An 18,886-nucleotide genomic window follows, 5' to 3' on the forward strand; every position below is an offset into this window, starting at 1 on the left:
GTCACCAGCCAAGAAGCTTGCCATTGCTGGAGCCATTTATTATATGTAGAGTCCTTGCAATGTGTCTCCTTCCATCAGCACTTTTATGCAAATCTTCTGATCTGGTGAGTTGTGAGGTAGTAATAGCTGTTTTGATAACAGACCGGGACAAAGTTATTTTGACAACAATGCCATCACTGTGAATAAAAGAAAATGTTGATGATTTAAAATACAAACCATAATATGACAGCACCTTAGACAGAAGTAAAGGAGAACGGATAAAGCACAGAATAATTTTGGCCCAGAATTAATTTTTAAAATGGATGCTGGCATTAAACTCACTTTTAAGCCAATGAAAGAGTGCATTTTTCTTTAATAAATGTTACTTAATTATTAATGTGACTAAATTATTTCATCTACCGGTAAATGCCAACTACAAAAGTTAAACATTATTTCTAAATGTTGATCCTAAGCATTGCATGTTAAATCTAAAAGGTAAATGTGGAATCTAAATCTGGGCTGTAAATCTAGACTGTAAAGCTAAAATTAAATACATAAATTGTAAAGCTACATAATGTTAAATCTGAATTGTGAAGTTTCATTTTTGGTTCAAATGTTATTTTTTACATAAACCTACATTTTAAAACATAAATAACTGATAACCATTTCAGGTTTTGGCAGCTGTTTCCAACAGTCTCAGTAAAGCAAGGCTTGGTGAGCTTTTGAATCACTGAAAGAGAAGCCACGAAGTCAATAAAAATCTGAGTCAATGCATCTATAACCTTTCTGCCCAGTAAATGTTTTCGGTCAAATGAATTGTGATGACTTTAATTAGCTTTAACTGTTTTAAAGAAGACCATCCGCTTTTATGAGTTTTGAGTCAATTCTTTTAACAGCATGACTGCAGCTATGCACCAGCCGACTGTAAAAGTGAGTGTGAACTTACTAAAGACATCATCATTTGTTTTTATATATACTGTATATACATTGAGAAAAGTGAATCTGTTTCTAAAGTTAGCATGCTTTTTCCAGTCTGGGAAAACAACATTTTTCATGCTACCATGAACAGGATGGAATTTGAAGAACAGATGATTGTGGCATCTTAACAGATAACGGTGTAAAACATTACACAGAAACAGCTTTATAACATTTCACTCAAAGCATGTGAAAATATGAAAGATGCTGGAGTCGGCAAACAGTCTGTCAGATTCTGTGCTAATGTTGAGCATATGGTCATGACGGAAAAACCATGACAGCCAACACCAAAAGGTGCAAACTTTTCTCAACAACGGATTGAGCAGCCATCTGTAGCCGTTTCCTGCTATTTTTGCCAGAAAATGAAAAGAAAACTTTTTTTTTGTCAAAAAGCAGAAAGGAATTTTTGTTTTTTACAATATTTCATAACAGATATATTTTCTCAAAGTCAAAATTGAATCACACTGATCATATGGGGGCTTTGAAGAATCTTGGCTATCAGCATTTTAGGAGCACAAGGATGTTGATCTCCTGGAAAAACATTGCCACTAGCTGGGCTCAATACTATTTTCTATCCTATGTAATGAGCTAGAGCCAAGCACAATGGTCTTTTTGGGCAAAACATTTTATATGCCACAAAAATCCCAAAAGAACCCATCTGAGGTCTGGACTTTTCCACCCTATCACATTTGTACAGTATGTGTTCGGTTGTCACAAAAGCACAGCAGCAATGGCAGTGAGTTTGTTTATTTATTTGACAAAGAATAACATCTAAAGTAGAGAAGGACTTGTGGCTATTACCAATTTGCTTTACTTTAGGCCCTTTCTGTGTTCAATATGCACCTTGACACAGAACTCGTTTTTTTCAGAGTTAACATCTTCTTCAAATGCCTCACTGGTTACAGAAAAGGTCAGACAGTAAATGGGACAAAGTTTGGATAAAGAGAATTCCTATGAAGTTGTGGGACAAAATGTATTTGTCTTGAAGCAGTGTATATGAACACTCCTTATAGATGTGCAACTTCATCCTATAGGTACCACAGCATACATTTTACCACACACAATTCTGACACCGAGTTAAGTCAGTGTACAGATGTGATCAGAGGTTCTGCACCATGATCTGAGCAACAGATCATGCAGCAGCATGTTTTGGGCGTCAAGGCTCATCCAAAATCAAATATCTGAACTTTAGTCTTGAATTTCTATCGTGTTAACCAATGAGTGACTCAGCTTTGACCACTGATGTGTTGATGACCCGATCAGCCGCTGGAGTCCAAAACCAACATGGAGGAGATTCTAAACTTTATAACATTTTTCTGATTTCTATCAATACGATAATTCAAAGGTCTCCTAATTTTATTCTTTTTTTTCCTCCTTGGACTCTTTCGGGGCAGCAACTCATCATCTACAGAGAGATAGAAGGACCACTGATATTAAAGTAAAAGTTACCGTCATGGGAAAGTAAAGGATCTAATGACCCCAGGCCTGGAGACGAGATTACCGGCTTTTGTAGAGCACTTCAAAATAAATAAACCTCATCCCTGACCATCCTATGTGTCTTTCATGCACTGTAAATAAGACTAATAGTTAGCTCGCTGCCCCAAACGCTGTGGAAGCATCAGGCATTCGAAAACACATTTTTGGACAAGCATCAAGCTTTGAATTTAACCTGCATCAATAGAGAAGGGCGGACGTGAAAACTGAGCTGTCTATTTTCAAGTATGTAGTTGTTTATCTGCTTCTGTTTAAAGGCTACCTTTACCTCTAAACAGGCATGCAGAGCTGTTTTTAAAAATATTTCAGAAAGTTTACTTCTAAAATAATCCAATCAGACCTATTTCAAGCTTCAACAGGAGACAAAACAAATGTGAAAAAAGGCAACCATCGAATGGATTAGTATCAAAACCATCAAACAAATTACAGTTTTTGTTCTATGCTCCCTTGGGGCCATACTTACTTATCAAATTAGTCTGTATAAATGTAGTTTTGCACATTGCAAATGATAAATTCTATTTTCTCATAATAGGAAACATGACCATCCTGTCAGAACATTAATTGACTCTTTTTTATTATATTATTAATATACATTTGTGTTTCTATTACAACTGTTCATTTAAAGACGGTTGCTCATTTGATGCAAAACACTGTCTAGATCTGAAGATAAGACGTGTCACATATCCTCTTTGCTTCATCATAATTGCATCTTCTAAATAAATGTAGGAGCTATGTTGCACATCCGAGCGTGACATTTAGTGTTTTGCAGTTATTCCGTTTAGATTGTCTTCTCACGGTGCACGTGACTCGCGCTGCCAAAATAAATGAACACAAAAATGAGGACGAAAAAAAAAAATCAATCATTGCTGACAACAACTCAAATAAAATAAAGAAAAGATTCTACTGAGTAAAAAAAAAAATCTTCATCCCTTTTGCTCTTTCATCTGCGTTGTAGTTTTATTGGAACAAATTCTTAACTTTTGTATGAACGGGTTACAAGATGAAGAAAACTGTGTCCAAGTGTCAAACGTCAGAGCTCTGTCTCCCCCTCTGGTCACCGGCAGGAACCATCTCCATAGTTCTGAATGTACTTCATCTCCCAGCAACCCCAGCGCACAATTTCTGGATGCCACACACCTGACTTTCATTTGGAATCACTCAAAGTATACTTAAGCACTGCACTGATCCTCACTCAGTGTGATAGTGTTATAGCTGGACATGATCTTCTGATTTCCTGACCCTGTTTTGTCTCTGACTCTGTTTGTCTTCCGCCAACACCGAATCTCGCCTGGGTCCTGCCTTCTCTCATTTCCTCTCTGATGCTCCCATGAGCTCGTTATTGACCCTTGCCTGCTTGACCCTGATTTAGCTTTGTGGACTTTAGGCTGAGCTAATACACCTGCTGCAATTGGAACCAGCCGTCTGCCAGTTTTGTGACACCAGGGCATCAGTTATTTATCTGCCAAATGTAAAGTGATAGCCCAAAGCTAAAACTACACCAGTATCATTACCATACCTTCTTAATACAACTGCATTACTGTTTCCCTGAATTTAATGTTTCAATAAAGTATGACACTTGTTTTTTTCAGTATTTATATATATTTTTTGTCTAATTTCAGAAACCGAAACATTAAAATCTTAAATTAATAACCAGTTGATATTACTTATTACATCACATTTCTATGAATTGTTGATTTGTTCAATTGGTTGTTTTTCTTTTTGTTGTCAGAAATCAAATTCTTTGTGTTTTTTGTTTATAATTTATTTACAATTTATTTACAATTTAGTTAATTTGTAAAGCTTCAACTCACAATCCAGGTCCCTTCAAGGTGCTACACAACTTTTACAAAGTTATTGTAAAGTGAAATACATAAAAGATGGTTTTGCTTTTTTTTTCATCCCAATATTTCTGTATCGTCTCAGGGCTCCAATTTAAAATCACAGCAGGATTTACACTTCACATAATCGGGTACAACTTATAGAACAGAGAAAAATAGTGCATGAGCTGACAGCAGGAGTCCATGTTGCTTTAAAGTAATCTATATTTAGTTAGAAAAAGCATGTACTTTCTGCAGCTTAAACATAAAAAAACATAGAAAATGTGCAGAGGTCTGGCTAAAAATTATTTTTAAAAAAAACAATATCCCACGTTCCAAAAAAAGTGTTTTAGCTATGCTCCACTCTAGTTGTAATTATTAGCTTTAATTTTAGCCTTTTGAAAAGTAAAATAATAGAAAATCATTGCAAATGTTGGTTTCTAGTCTTGTTCAAGCAGTTCTTAGCTTGGCTAAAACGCAGAACTCTTTAATACGACAAGGTTACGTTTAAAAACAGTCTCTTTTTGCAAAGTTAATTGTTGAGACCGTGTGTGTGTTTGCTCATAGCCACTCATTTCCTGGTCTGGTCATGCTGGACTTGTTTTCTTGAATGTCGTTTTCCACCTTTTTCAACTTCCTTATGCATACCCAAAGAGAGACTAAATTAAAGTTGTGTGTAAATGCAAATTACTTTTTAAATTAACAATTTTCTCTAACTAGTGACACAGAGCAAAGTCAACCAAAACTTGTAAGTTTAAAGAAAGACAGTGACTCCAGGGAGCTGTTTCATTGGTTTATACAGCAAGAACACCTTTAGCCTAAATAAATGATGAAAACTGAGCTTATCTTCTCAGCCTTTGGGGCAAATGGTTGGAAGGCTTATATTCTTATAGACTCTTCAGGAGCATGGTCATCTATCCTGACTCCCTTAGTGGGAGAATTAAGGCCGATTGCCTCTGGTCCATTTGCATTGCATCTCTGTTGCGTTGACACAGAAAAATAGAACATTCATTAATCAGTCAGAATGTTTACATCGCCTCCATCAAGTCTGCATCTGAAGTCCGGCCCTCAGTCCGCAAGGCAAGCTTTGCGCAGGATTTCTATTTCCAATCTGTTGACACGTCAATGTTGAGGCAAAAAGCTGAAGAAACAGGAAACCAGTCCAGGTTTAAAAAAAAATTCTGTTGTTCTTTTAGAATAAAACTTTAGAAAATTGTATTTTATATTTCAGGTGACGGGCCCAATTGATAACACATGTTAACACCGTGTCTATTTTCACCATAGATGACAAACGTTTAATTTTGAAAGGAAAATAACAAACTTCGTTTATGAAAAAAAAACCATGCATTTTATAAGGACTCAATGAGGAAGGGGAGGACATGGGGCCTGATTGCTAAAGTTTTGGATGTTGATGACACATCATCAGGAGCCAGGGGGGAGGAGGGACAGACAAGAGACGCAAAGGAGACAATGGAAACTGACTGACGGTCCGACTCCTCACGCAAGGCAGCGGAGACTCACCGCACACGGACCAGTGTGAATTTAGTGTTACACAAAAACTGCTAAAGAAGTGTAAAAAATAATCACATTAAATGATGGTTCTCTGAAGACGGACAACAAGGTAAACTGAACGAAAATCGGTTACATTTATTTGTTGAAAATGGTTCAAGAGAAAGGATCCCTCATCGTGTAAACCCATAGCTCCCCCTGGTAACATGCTGATTTTTGGTCTGAATTCCCCTCTCATTTTTTTACCAGCTGGAGGTAACGTCTGATAATGTCCCCATTGTTTGACCACGGAGACCAACACACTCGCAGGAGCACAACCGTACACTTCAGCAAACAGCCTCAAATGAACAAAATATTAGATGTGTGTGAGTGCACACATCTGCAGTAGGAGGGGAACAAGTGTCAGCTTGAGGCACAGAAAGATAGGCCGCCCCCGTTACACAGTTAATCTTAATGAAAAACGAGTCAGGCTCCAGACCGGCCATTTTGGCTGACGTCCATTGTGTTTCACTCCTCGTTGAATTTCTTTCTTCATTTGTTTATTTATTTATTGTAGTTATATGTTTTTATAATGTGTCAGAGAACTTAAAAACTCTATATCAAGAAATGTTGAAAGTTTTTCGTCTTCCTATGAAGTGGTTGGAAAAACCTCCTTTTTTTATTATATAATAATATTATTATAAAACAGTACTGTTTATTGTTTGGCTGGAATACAATCTCAAAGCTGATGTAATTCCATGCTACTTCTCTACTGGCTTCATCACATCAGATTCAAAATCTCTGGACATTTTAGAGTGGTCAACCAACAGCACCTTCATACCCTATACCGCTGTGCTAGAAAAAAAAAAAAAAAAAAAACTACAACTGGTGGTCCCTTTGCCATGCTGCTAAAGTTATAATCCTCATATCTGTATCCTTTATGGATATGAATAAACTACCCAAGTGTGCTGTATTTATCTCTTTTTTTCTTCTTTTATTCTATTTTTTATTTTATCTTTTTTTGTAATTTTTCTTTTTTTACTTATATGTGAATTTTTCCAACTCATCTATTTTGGGGGGTCAGTTTAGGTGGCCCCCGTCCACCCCCCTTACCCCCCTCACCCATATATCCGGCCTTGATTCTTCTGTATTTTTAAGCAACTTGATTGGTTGATTTATGGGCAGAATGCATTAAAGGTGGAGTAAAAAGATAAAAATGCTGAAGATTGGAATACATTTCTATCACATTTTAATGAATATCAATACTGATGAGATTTATTGTTTATTTATGAATTTAGATTTTACTAACAAGCAAATGCAAGAGCAGGAATTAGTTAACCTTAAACATTACAAAGTCCAGGTTATCAATTGTAAAGACATCAGTAAGTAGGTTGGGCAAATTTCTGCAGAAAAAAAATCCATAATGCATTAAAACAGGGAGCCAGTAGCAAAACTAGGAGATATTTACCAGTAAGGCCAGAGTGCAACACAGGCTGAAATGGTTTCTACTCTTACTGTAAACAAGAGCCTCGAGCTGAGTCCTGACCTCTTGCTCCTGTCAAATGTTGAACTTGGTGGTGAGACTTCCAATTTACTCGTCATATTGTAGCAGTGCTGGGGAGACAGGCTTTGTCATGACTGGTTTGCAGACAGACATGGGAGCTCGGCTCAAGAGTCTCGTTGCCCTGGGAGCCTCTGCTGGCGTGGTTTCTTTCTGGGGTCCTTGGCATGACGCAGTGAATTAAGGATCCACTGCGCACAAGTGCATAAAGGAGTTTGACACTCTCACTCTAAATAGCCAAGGGCTTGGACACTTAATTAAGTCCTCACAGTTCTCTTCACTATTCATTAATGTAAAGGATAACTGAGTCAAAAGAACACATGAGCTTTGTCAGTAGTGGTTTTTCTTATTTGTTATCTTTGTTTTTCCAGCCACAAGGCAACCTCCCAAATATTTTGTTTTCAAAACTTTGTTTCTTTTGCTTTCTTTGTCTTTTTTATCTGAAATAATTTTGATAGAAAACGTACAAAAACAAGCTCTCAGCATTAATGTTGAGAGGATTGTGCATTTTTGTGTGCTTTGTTTATTTAACATGTTTGCTTGGTTTGTGGCATGTCTTGGATGTTCACAGTCACACCAGGATCAGGCTGTTAATCATCACAGCTGTATTCATTTTAGTCAATTATCCTCAGTGTATTTACGTCCCTGGTTTTCAGGTAATCTTTTCGGTTGCTGTCATGTTTTGTCTCTTTTTGTTACTTGGGTTTGCCATGCTTTGAGTCATTCATCAAAGTTCCTGCCATCAAGCCTGCATTTTGGGTCCCAGGCCATCACTTCCTGAAATATTTGTCCACATCCATCCAGTCAATTATTTGCATCCATGATAGGGACACAAAGGTATCCGGGGGTCTAGACAAACGTTCTTTGTCTAGTCAGATTACCACTCATTTTAATAAATTTAGGGATTAGGAGTAGAAAACCAAAAATTAAAGAATTGATAAGGAACCCTGGAATCTATTTTGTTGTAATTTTCCATAAAAGTTAGTATTTATTTCTGGAAATGAATGAAATTCAATGAAACACATTTGCAAAATGTGGCAACATTTTCCAGCTCTGTGGTTTAAATTTCTTCCTTCTTATTTTGTCAATTTAATTTACACTTAGTTAAATATTGTTTTATTTCTGTTATCTGAATGTATGAAGCCTCTACATTGAAGTTTAACACTTTGACAGCTTTTATTTTGTTAAAATCTGGCCCAATGGGTTCCTTAATTCGTCTTGAATGTGGCTAATACCTTTTGGACTGAGACATTATTGAAATGTGTTTGTATGAATATGTTGTTGTTTTTTTGTGTGTTTTATCTAAAGGGGATCTTAGGATGCCCCATGGTGAAGATACATCCAGAGCACCAATGTAAACTGGAGTTTTTGGTTCGATCTCAAAACCAAGGTTCTGACATGTCATATTGGGCAATGATTGTGATGCCAACAGAGCTAAAGACCCATCTTCAGAAAGGCTCAACAGAAACTGGTCACACAGCCTCATTAACCTCTCCTAAACACTAATTGCTGTGTGGTAATTGCCTCTGTTGTGTCTAACTGTTTAATTACTTTTTTCAGTTTATTAAGGCTATTAGCTTGGATTTTATTAGTAATTGCAAGATCTTTGTGAGTCTTTTTTAGTTTCACCTGGAGATATTTAAACACTAAGCAAGTTAACCTGGAGTATAGTAAATAGCGAATACTTATAGTCCTTTATTGCCTTCTTAGAAGGCCCAAAACGTTTGACAGTCACAGTCCCATTCACCCATTCACACACATATTCACACTCTGATGCTCCACTGTCTTAAGCTGCCTTCACAGCAAATGTGGTTCAGGCATCAGGGGCATTAAGTTTCAATGTGGTGGTAAATAGTGACTAGCACGCTTGTACAGCGCTTTTCCACCTTCCTCGAAGGCCCAAAGCACTTTACAGTCACTGTCCCATTCACCCTTATTCACACATTGATGGTCGGCTCCACTTATACCGATGTCCAGATGGGATCAGAGGTCCTGCGGCGCGATTTGAGCGTCAGGCATGGTGCGTCGGTCTGGCAGCAGCTCAATTTGGGCATCTCGCTGCAATTTTGGCACAACAGTGAGGCGTGTCGAGAGATCAAACATTTGAACTTTGGCAAATAAAAGTGTCACATCATCCAATCAGGGATTCAGGTTTGGCCCGTAATGTAATGACGCCATCAGTGGGTGAAGTTCAAAACCAACATGGAGAAGATGCTGATCGTTCTACTCCTGAACTTTGTAATATTTTTTCTTTTTCCAAGACAATAATAAAACCATTGTATACTTTTATCCTTTATTGCTTCCTCAAATTAATGCTGGATAGCAATTTGTCAAACTGGGTCACAGAGACATGAAATTACCGCTCAAAGGTAATTTAGTCATTCAGATGCAACTCGTACAGTAGATGAACCTCACTGTACTGGGAGAGTCTCTTAATGATCTTATGAACTCACACATGGAGATATGATTACCAATGCTTTTAGAGTTCTTCAAAATAAATAAATCCAATCTTTCAACATCATCGGTGTCTTCTATGCATTGTAAATAAGATTACAGACATACAGTCAATGTTCCCATGTCACGCTGAGGCCATAAACTTTAGGTGTTATACACATAGCTCCTCCATTACACATCAAGTTCATGAACATATTTTTAGACAAGCGTCAAGTAGGAAATTTGATGCACGTCAAAAGAGAGGTGTCTAATGTGAATTTGATGTACGGATCGCTTTCTGTGGGAACTCAGCATCGCCAACCTGCAAACCCCCAGAAGCACTTTAGGGTTCAGTGTCTTGCCCAAGGACAATTTGACACATAGGGTGGGAACCAAACCTGCAATCTTCTGATCAGAGTCCAATCGCTCAACCTCTGCAATAGCCCATGTAGTTTCAAAGAAACAAGTTAAATGCAAATTAAAGAGCGGACACATCCACTTGTGAGCTTTTTTTTTCCAAAACTGTTTGGTCATACATTGTTGCTTTTATACAAATGTAAAGATAGTCATAAGATTACATGCACAAAATCCCCCCAACATACGATAAGTTATTGCAAGAAATTGTTTTTTTTAACCTTTTTTTTTTTTTTTACTTTTGGTCATATAAAAAGACATACACATGCTTTATCAGAAAGTTATGAGGCAAACCACCTTCAAAGACATGAAACATTGCAATTCACATCTCAATCACGCACACCCCTTCGTGTGTGTGTTTTGTTGAAGGTCTAAGGCAATTATGTGGCACAGACGAGGCTTTTGTCAGACGACGGCAAACCAATTTCCTGAATCTATGGCAGTCAAGTGACTTATCACTTAGCATATGCAGACCCATTAGCATACAAGAAACAGGTTTATAATAAACCATACACCTTATTTAAAAATATCAATTACTATCATCTGCACACATCCGACAATCTCATTGACTTGTCTGTTTTTGCTGTTGCCTCAGTTCAAAAAGCAAGTTAAATATATATGAAGGCGAACCAGCTTTATTCAATTTAATTCAATTTTATTTGTATAGCCCAAATTCACTACAACAGTGGTCTCGATTGGCTTCATATCGGTAATTGAAAAAGTAAAACATAAAATCAAAAGGATCATGAATACATAGAATTCAATAGGAAAATACTAAATTGAATAAACAAACTCCCGAAACTAAACTGGCATCCCTACCCTTAGACCCTCCTTCGCGGTAAGGAAAAACTCCTAAAAAAAACTGATTCCGGAAAAAGGAAGAAACCACATGAAAGAGGGATCCTCTCCCAGGATGGGCAGGCGATTTACCAGAACTCATAGAGAAGAATTAACTTATCTAACGCTACAACTACATATTTAAAGTCCAGCAGACGAGCTTCATCCAGACGGAGTTGGGGGGACAGTCAGGGGCGCGAGTCGAGCCGGAGACAGGATCCACAGCCAGGTGTAGGAGCAGGAGGAGAAGCTTTATAATGTGCAGAATGTTGTTGGGGAAGCAAAATTTAAATAGCTTCCATAAAATATAAATATGAAAGTGCCATGAAATAGAGAGTAGCCTATCAGGTACATTTGTGCTCATTCCATAAGTTCTTTTATTTGACATGAGCACTCACAGCCTAAACTGATATTCATCATTTATCTTTGATATTTATTTGTGCATTTGTACTACTATGTTTTAAATTAGTTGCTAAGGCCGTGTCACACTGCCGCTATGCACATTTCGCACATTTTCCGCGTATAAAATTCAGTCTTTGGTGATGCATGCATGATATAAATAATTCATAAGTGTTTCTTGCGTTCGTCATTTGACGATGTGCACAGATGTGCGTTAAGAGTTTTGACCGATGGGTCCTTACTTGAATTTGGTTTTTGAGCTGTTCAAAATTATTGGTCCTTTGAGAATTACTCAGTGTGTGTGTGTTTTACGTTGTTTGTACTCAATTATTACGGAGATTTTACGCAATTGTGGGGGATTTTTCGGGATGCAAAGATTTGTGGCTTTAACAACTGTTCCATGTAATGGACTTTTCATGCGTGTACCACCAATGTATAACTTTTATGTTTCGTATACGGCGTGCAGATCTCATTAAAATTATGAAATTGACGCTCAAATTTTGGTCCAGATTTCAGGCCAAGTTTGGCTTTCATGCTGATTTACGTGTTCTTTGGGTGTTTTTTCAAACATCTTTCATTGTTTTTAATGCAGAACATTGGCTAAACATATGTGAAAATTTCACACGAAAGTGCATAACTTCATATTCACATTTATATTCACAGATGACCATTTGTCTTGCAAAATACACTGAATATACGTAGTGGCTGTTTGACACGGCATTTAGTTGAGGAAGAGGGTGCATGATGGTTCACTTTGATCCAGGTGATGCAGAAGCATCTGCACATGCAGAAGAGATTCGCAGTGGTGCACCTAAAGATGTGGTTTTGAATAGCCTACGTTAAAGATTACTATAAACCATTTTTAATTTTGTAGCCTTTAAGTCAATCACAAAATGAGATCAAATTAGTTTTTGTTACATGAATCCAGAAGGTAAGTAATTAGCCTATGCTGGGTTCAGTTCAGGTCAACCATCAGTCATAGTAAGAATGTCCATCACCTGGGGCTATTTTACTGTCAGTAATGATATTAAGTTATTTAGTCATCTAAGTTTTCTCCCCATGGAGAATCTTTGACATTTGCCTTCAGATTAGCACTGGTGTCAAGGAAGATCACAATGTAAGGGAAAATGTTGATGTATTCTAGCCAAGGCTTTAGCATGAGCTTATTTAACAACTCTCAGGTGGTAAAAAATCCATTAAGGAGGAGATTAAAGGATTTAGAAATTATGAAGAATTAAGTTTTATGTAAAGAGTCAAATGGCACAATGTGTACTAACAGTAATGCACATGTGATAGTAGAACTCTCAGGAGATTACTGATATTTATCTTCCTATCACAGGTTTAATTGCGAAAAAATGCAACAAAAGTAAAACACAACATTAAGTCAGGTAGCTGCTTTGCATCCCTGAAATATAACCTTTATATCTTATCTTAGATCTTATCTTGTCTTCCAAAAAGTGAATGAATTAACCCCCCGCCCCCCCCCCCAAAAAAAAAAAAAAAAAAAAATGACATCACAGCCAGTCTAGAAATGAATGGGGCCAAAATATCTTGGGGGGGTCAAAAATGCATTTCAAAATCCACACACATCCCGCCACCTTAAGTCTACAACCACCACAGAGGTTTCATTGACTTTTGACTTCAGCGAGAGGTCGCCATTTGAATAATAAAAATGAAAAATCACCCTTAGTGCCTCTACATGTTATTGCTTTTGATCTATCACCTCCTAACTCCTCGAGCATCATTGGGAAGCCACTTTGGTCAAAATGTTGGAAATTGTTGGTTTTGAATGGCGTTAGCATGGTAAGCTAGCAAAAATGGTGTTTCCATGTTGCTCACACAGGATATTGGTAATATTTAATGTGTGAATCCCTGAATCAAGCTGAATGAAACAATATGACATACAACATATTAGGAATATGGGGGTAGTTAACAATTACCTCTGGGCCAAGAAAATCCAAAAGTTTCTTTTTTACCAATTCTTCGAAAAATTACATAGTTACAAAAAATTAAAATGTTCCTCATCCCCAGGGAATCAAATAAAATGGTTGCTTTGGAGAAAAACCAACAGAAAAGGCCCCAAAAGTTTATTTTTTTTTACTTCCATAAATTTGTTACATCCAGCTTTGAGCAAGGTGGCAGAGACAGAGAGTGAAAGGACTGAAGCAGTCGCTTAGCAGGTTAGGGAAGGTAAATGGGGGGTATTTGGGGGGAGTAATAACCACTATGGGCCATACAGCGCCGCAGTTCTTCTTTCTACCACAATTTATTTTGAGAGTAAATTGTGTTTTGTAAGAAATCCTGTTTTTTGAATAGTGCCATAGTGCGCATGCATTTGTGGTCAAGCAGCAGAGATAAGAATGGCTTACTCTGCCGGTGACCTTTGTTTGGTGTTGTTCTGTGTATTTAGCATTGATTTATGAGTGCACCCCAGGTACTCAGTAAAGGCTCACACACTGGCCAAAATTTAAAATGGATTTAAACAGCATTAGCAGCGGTAAAACAAAATGTTAGAGAAACGAAACATCCTTATCTCTGGGGCTAAAAGTATACACGCATACATATTTTAACTTCCACATGTATATTCGTGCGAAAGGCCTTATAAGGGTCCTCTAAATTCTTATAATTTGTTGATGTGGTATGAAGTGAAAGGAAAAAGCAGCAAATTCTCACATTAATTGGGTCATATATACCTGGTGTGCAGGGAAGGAATTTGTAGTGAAATCCCATACTCCTGAGAGTGTGTGCTAAATTCAGATAAGGCTGCACTGCATGGATTCTCCATCTTATCTTCAGCTAGCAATGGGACTGTGAGATTGAATAATCTGGAGAAGGTTGGGGGAGCAATAGTTCAGGCATCCATAGGCTTCTAAAAGCAATTTGACAATGGCTCCACACTTTAATAAGTGTAGCACGTCTCCTGTCAGTGGAAGATGCCAAAATAAGAGACTCCTTCTTGACATCATCACTTGCAAAACTATGGAAAAACGTTAAACCGTGCATCATTTGTGGAAAGCTCAAGAGCTAATAAAAAAGAAGAGATGTGTTTATTTTATTTTAACATAATCAGTTTTTGACTTATTCATTTGTGAATTTTGCATCAGTTTGCAATAAAACTTTTGTTTTATTTATTTCTAAAACATACGAGAACACTTGGTTACAAAAGTATAAATATTTATATGATTTAAAATATATAGACATTAAAGTTACAGAAGAAAAAGCAAAAATCTAAAAGTTATATTTCCTTTTGGTGCATTCAATTGTCAACAAATAAAAGCCAACACCAATGGTTTCCAGTGTTTGTTATTTTGTCCCACCAGCAACCCACTTCTTTCCTCCTGAAAAAAAAAAGAATTTTATAGTTTATGTGGTTCAACAAAAATACTTAACCAGACAACAAGCATGAAGTATTGTTGCCTTACAAAATGAAAAAAAGAAGGAGTTCATAGGAAAAAATTTGGGGTAGAAAATAAATTGTTACAAAAAAACCACGCAGAACATTATTTATCGTTCTGCAATTGCAATAAACAATATTAGAAAATTTGAATGGCATTAGGGATTAGGAAAGATGGAAAAATTATTAATGCAGTAAAATTATTACCTTGTTTCCTCCAGGACTGGTATCACCAATCTATTAGAAATGTGGAGGAGAAATAACCAACAGTTTGCCTTCATTGAAATAAATGATAAGAAATTTTCAGAAAATAGGACTATCAAGTGTGAGTGAAGGAGTGGAATTTGAACCTCACTACCTTAGCACCAGTCAATCAGATAAATAAAGGTATAATCGAGTTTTCGCTCCATATGGATAATTCATCCTACACTTAGTTTTATTCCATAACCCACCCTCACAGAATGACTTCACTGCTAAAAGGACGAATTGTTGTGGGTTTGAAAAACATTTTACAGTTCCTTGTGTTAGCATGCTGTAGGTTACACAGCAGTGACAGATGTCGGTCTTTATTTAACAAAAATTGTGATCATTATTTTAGCCAAAAACTTACCTTTAGTAAAACTTTTAATGGAGTTAAGTACAGTAAATGTTGTAACTTCTGCTTTTCTTTTAACCAGACGTTTTTGTACAGTTTGTCACCCTTGTCATTCTGTAAAGTAAAGTCAACAGGCTGTTATTTTGAAGATGTAACATTGCTGACAGATATTAAATCAACAGCAGCTTGGTGCAACTGATACTCAAACTGTGGGAGGTGCAGCAAAGTCACCTGGGTGGAGAAAAATAGTGTTTTCTTCTGTCTCCACAGTCCTTGGCAGATGTAGAGGCAGCTCACTCACAACTCCACTGACCACCTGCTGCCAAATCTGATTTAGAGCAGGGAAATATTTTCTCCCCGAGACCCTGTCTTCAGTTTAGAAGGCCAGGCTACATGTTGTGAAACGAAGTAGGCCGCCAAACTAAACGGGTTGTCATTTGCCCACACTGCATAGCTATTGATTTACTGCTTCTTGCTACTGGTTTCCTGGAGGGGACTGCAAGCTCTGAAGAAAAGCCTGCATGCTCCATCAAAAGGAAAGTTCCCCCAGGCCAGACCTCCCATGATGCTACACTGCCAGCAGAAAGCATTGTCAAGGACTGAATAAATGATCACTTAATCCACATAAGTGATGAAAGCGATTCTTCATATGCTATTGCACGAAAAAGCAAGCCAGTAAAATGAATATCTTCATGTATTTGTCACTTTACAAACATACAACTCCTACCGTCTTGTCTTTCAGCAAAGTATCACACAAATCTTCATAGTATACTTTCAAAAGTGTAAAAGTTGGAAGGAAATTGCTTAAGTAGTCCATCTTTGACTGGACAGTCTGTGTAGCTCATAAAAACATGTTGAGGACACAAATGGAAGATCGGAATTCAGCCACAGTATTTCAAACACTTTTACAAAACAAATGAATTTGGCGGGACATTAGCAGAAAAATGGCAAGAACAATTCTGCATAAGTATACGTTGACACAACTTAAAATTTAAACTAAATTTAGTGGAAAGTCACAGAAAAATGACTCGGGTCTCAATGTCAGTTCAAGATTAAAGAGATGAATTACTGGAAAAACAATGTGATGGCTGAAAAGAGTTTCTTTGTTCACATTAGACATTAGATTGATCTTTGTTCTTCAACTCACGGTTAAACTAATCTAGAAACCAAATTCAACTGAAGTTCAGATTTCTTTACCTGATTTGACATTTGTGACCCCAACACTCATTGAATGAATGTTCATCAAGTTAAGTGGCAACTTTGTTTTAATGTTCTTCATTTGAATAAATATCAGACACTTGAGCAGAAACAACAGCTTATTCTAACACTACTTGCTATCTTGGAATCTTAATCTTGAGGTGTGGAGAGTTTGATTAGCAACACAGCCAGAAAGAGGTGGCATTTTGAAGCAACAAACAAACTAAAACACTCACATGAAATTTAACTTAGAATTCAAGCAAACAAAATGAGGCACTAAATCACTTCAATTATTTCAAAGCAACATCATAAAGCAGCATAAATGTAATCTGGTTGTATGATTAGCGCTGGTGGTCGAAGTGCAGACAGCCTGCACATTGCACATGATCAGGCCATTACTTGCTGCCAGTACTGGTTATGAAAATAGTTTTATACCGGTGGTACCTGATGTGCTAGTCCACTGAGATAGAGGAAAAAATCACATTCATTTCCCGGCCTGCAATTAGTGCTGAGGCTACATTATCATCAATTCACACGGTCATGTTCCTATGTCTTGCATGGTGTACTACCATCTGCGCAGATCCTCCAACTATTGAGCAAGCTCTAATCTCAGTCAAATAGTACAAATGGGAACGCACCTTTTAGGTTCTTGTAGATTTGCATTCAGCAAGAAAGTCAATTACGTGAATGAAATTATGTAGCCAATAAAAATTGTCTCCAAAATCTAAAATAGTATGTACACACTGCAGTGGGAATCTCTCCTGCCTGTGCAAGATCAGAAATCATAGCACAAAACTCTATTACTTAAAAGGTCAGACTTTCTTCTAGCAAGTATAGCCCCAGCAGACCAGAAAATGAAAACCACAAGATACAGACTGGTGTTTTTTTTAACTCTCTGTTGGCTGTGCAGTGAGAAGAGAATAATTCAAACAAGAGACAGACAAAAAAAAAAAAAAAAAAAACAGAAGTGGTTAAATATCAATAATCAGAAGAGGTGAGTTTTTTGGTTGTACTGAAAAAAGCCAAATCTTCTCTATTAGTCTATTGGTGCCAAACAGCTCAGATCGCTATTACCATGGACTTGTATTTTTAAATTATGGTACTCCAGGTACTGCTAATTACATGTCTTGCTGATTAGATGTCCTGTTTGCCAATGTTTATCTCCATCAGTTAAGGGGGTGGGAGGTGTGAAAGAGGATTGGGGGTTGTTTGTGGGTCCGGGGGTGAAGGCGGGCTCTATTTTTTACACAGTTGTGGATTTTTTCATATTTTTGTATTGTTTTGGTGTAAAACCCTTTGTGTTATTGTACAAATGAAAAGTGCAGTGCTATATAAATAAATATTTATTTGATTTGTCACAGTTGTCAGTAGGTGCCAGCTCCTAACATGTATAGTGTCCATGTCTGGCTGATTTGGATAGGGCCTAAGTGATGGGGCAACTTCAAGCTGGTGTTTTACATAAATCAAGTTGTCGATGAAGGTTCACCTTCGTTCAACGCCATTGTCATCAAGTTGAATCATGGCACCTGGAGAAGAAAACTTGAAGTCCAGATGCCATGATTCAACTTAAAGACATAAATCAAGTTGGCCATGGTTTAGTGAAAGCACTAGTACCTCCTTAAAGCTGAAGTTCCACTTAATGGATTATAGCAGACAGGCAGCAAAACAAGAATCTAAAAGCGACTACATCTTTTTACTGCTTGTCCATTTAAATGATTTTGCCAAATGGCAGGAGACTCATGTTGGTTCATTTGTTTTCTGGGCTGTCTGGAAAACCTTTGGCTTTGAATAGCATTTCGTCCTATATACCACAATGTCCTCAACACAAGCTTTGAACTATAAATGGAGCTAATCAAGCTAATCTTCATGTTGTCAAAACAATCCTGAAGCAGTTCTTGGTGCTATGCAGCTTGTGAAAGATTCTGCTGAGTGTCCAAGAAGGAACCACTGGAGGTAGTTGGGCTTTTTTACAATGTAGTAAAGGGAAGTGTAGTTAAAAGAAGAGCTAGTTTCACTGCAGCTCTTTGTGCTTTTCATAAGACTGTTTTTTGAAGAGAATATAGCTCAGCGTTGTGTATGATTCAAGATGTCTTTGGTTAAGTGTATTTCTGATAACACATTTTGACCTTGTGCTAAATTCAATCACAGTTCCCATACAGTCCGTTGACTGACTACAAAGTGAAATGATTCAATACATCCAGTAAGCTTTTCTCTTTCTTTTCCTTTCCTTCATTTGATGCTGGTTGTGTACTGCCATTCTGGGTCACTCAACCCCATTTCAAGTGGCTTTCCTTCAATCTATA

This window comes from Oryzias latipes, chromosome 16 (genome assembly GCF_053564925.1).
Source record: "Oryzias latipes strain Hd-rR chromosome 16, Olatipes_Hd-rR_3.1".
NCBI classification, from domain to species: domain Eukaryota; kingdom Metazoa; phylum Chordata; class Actinopteri; order Beloniformes; family Adrianichthyidae; genus Oryzias; species Oryzias latipes.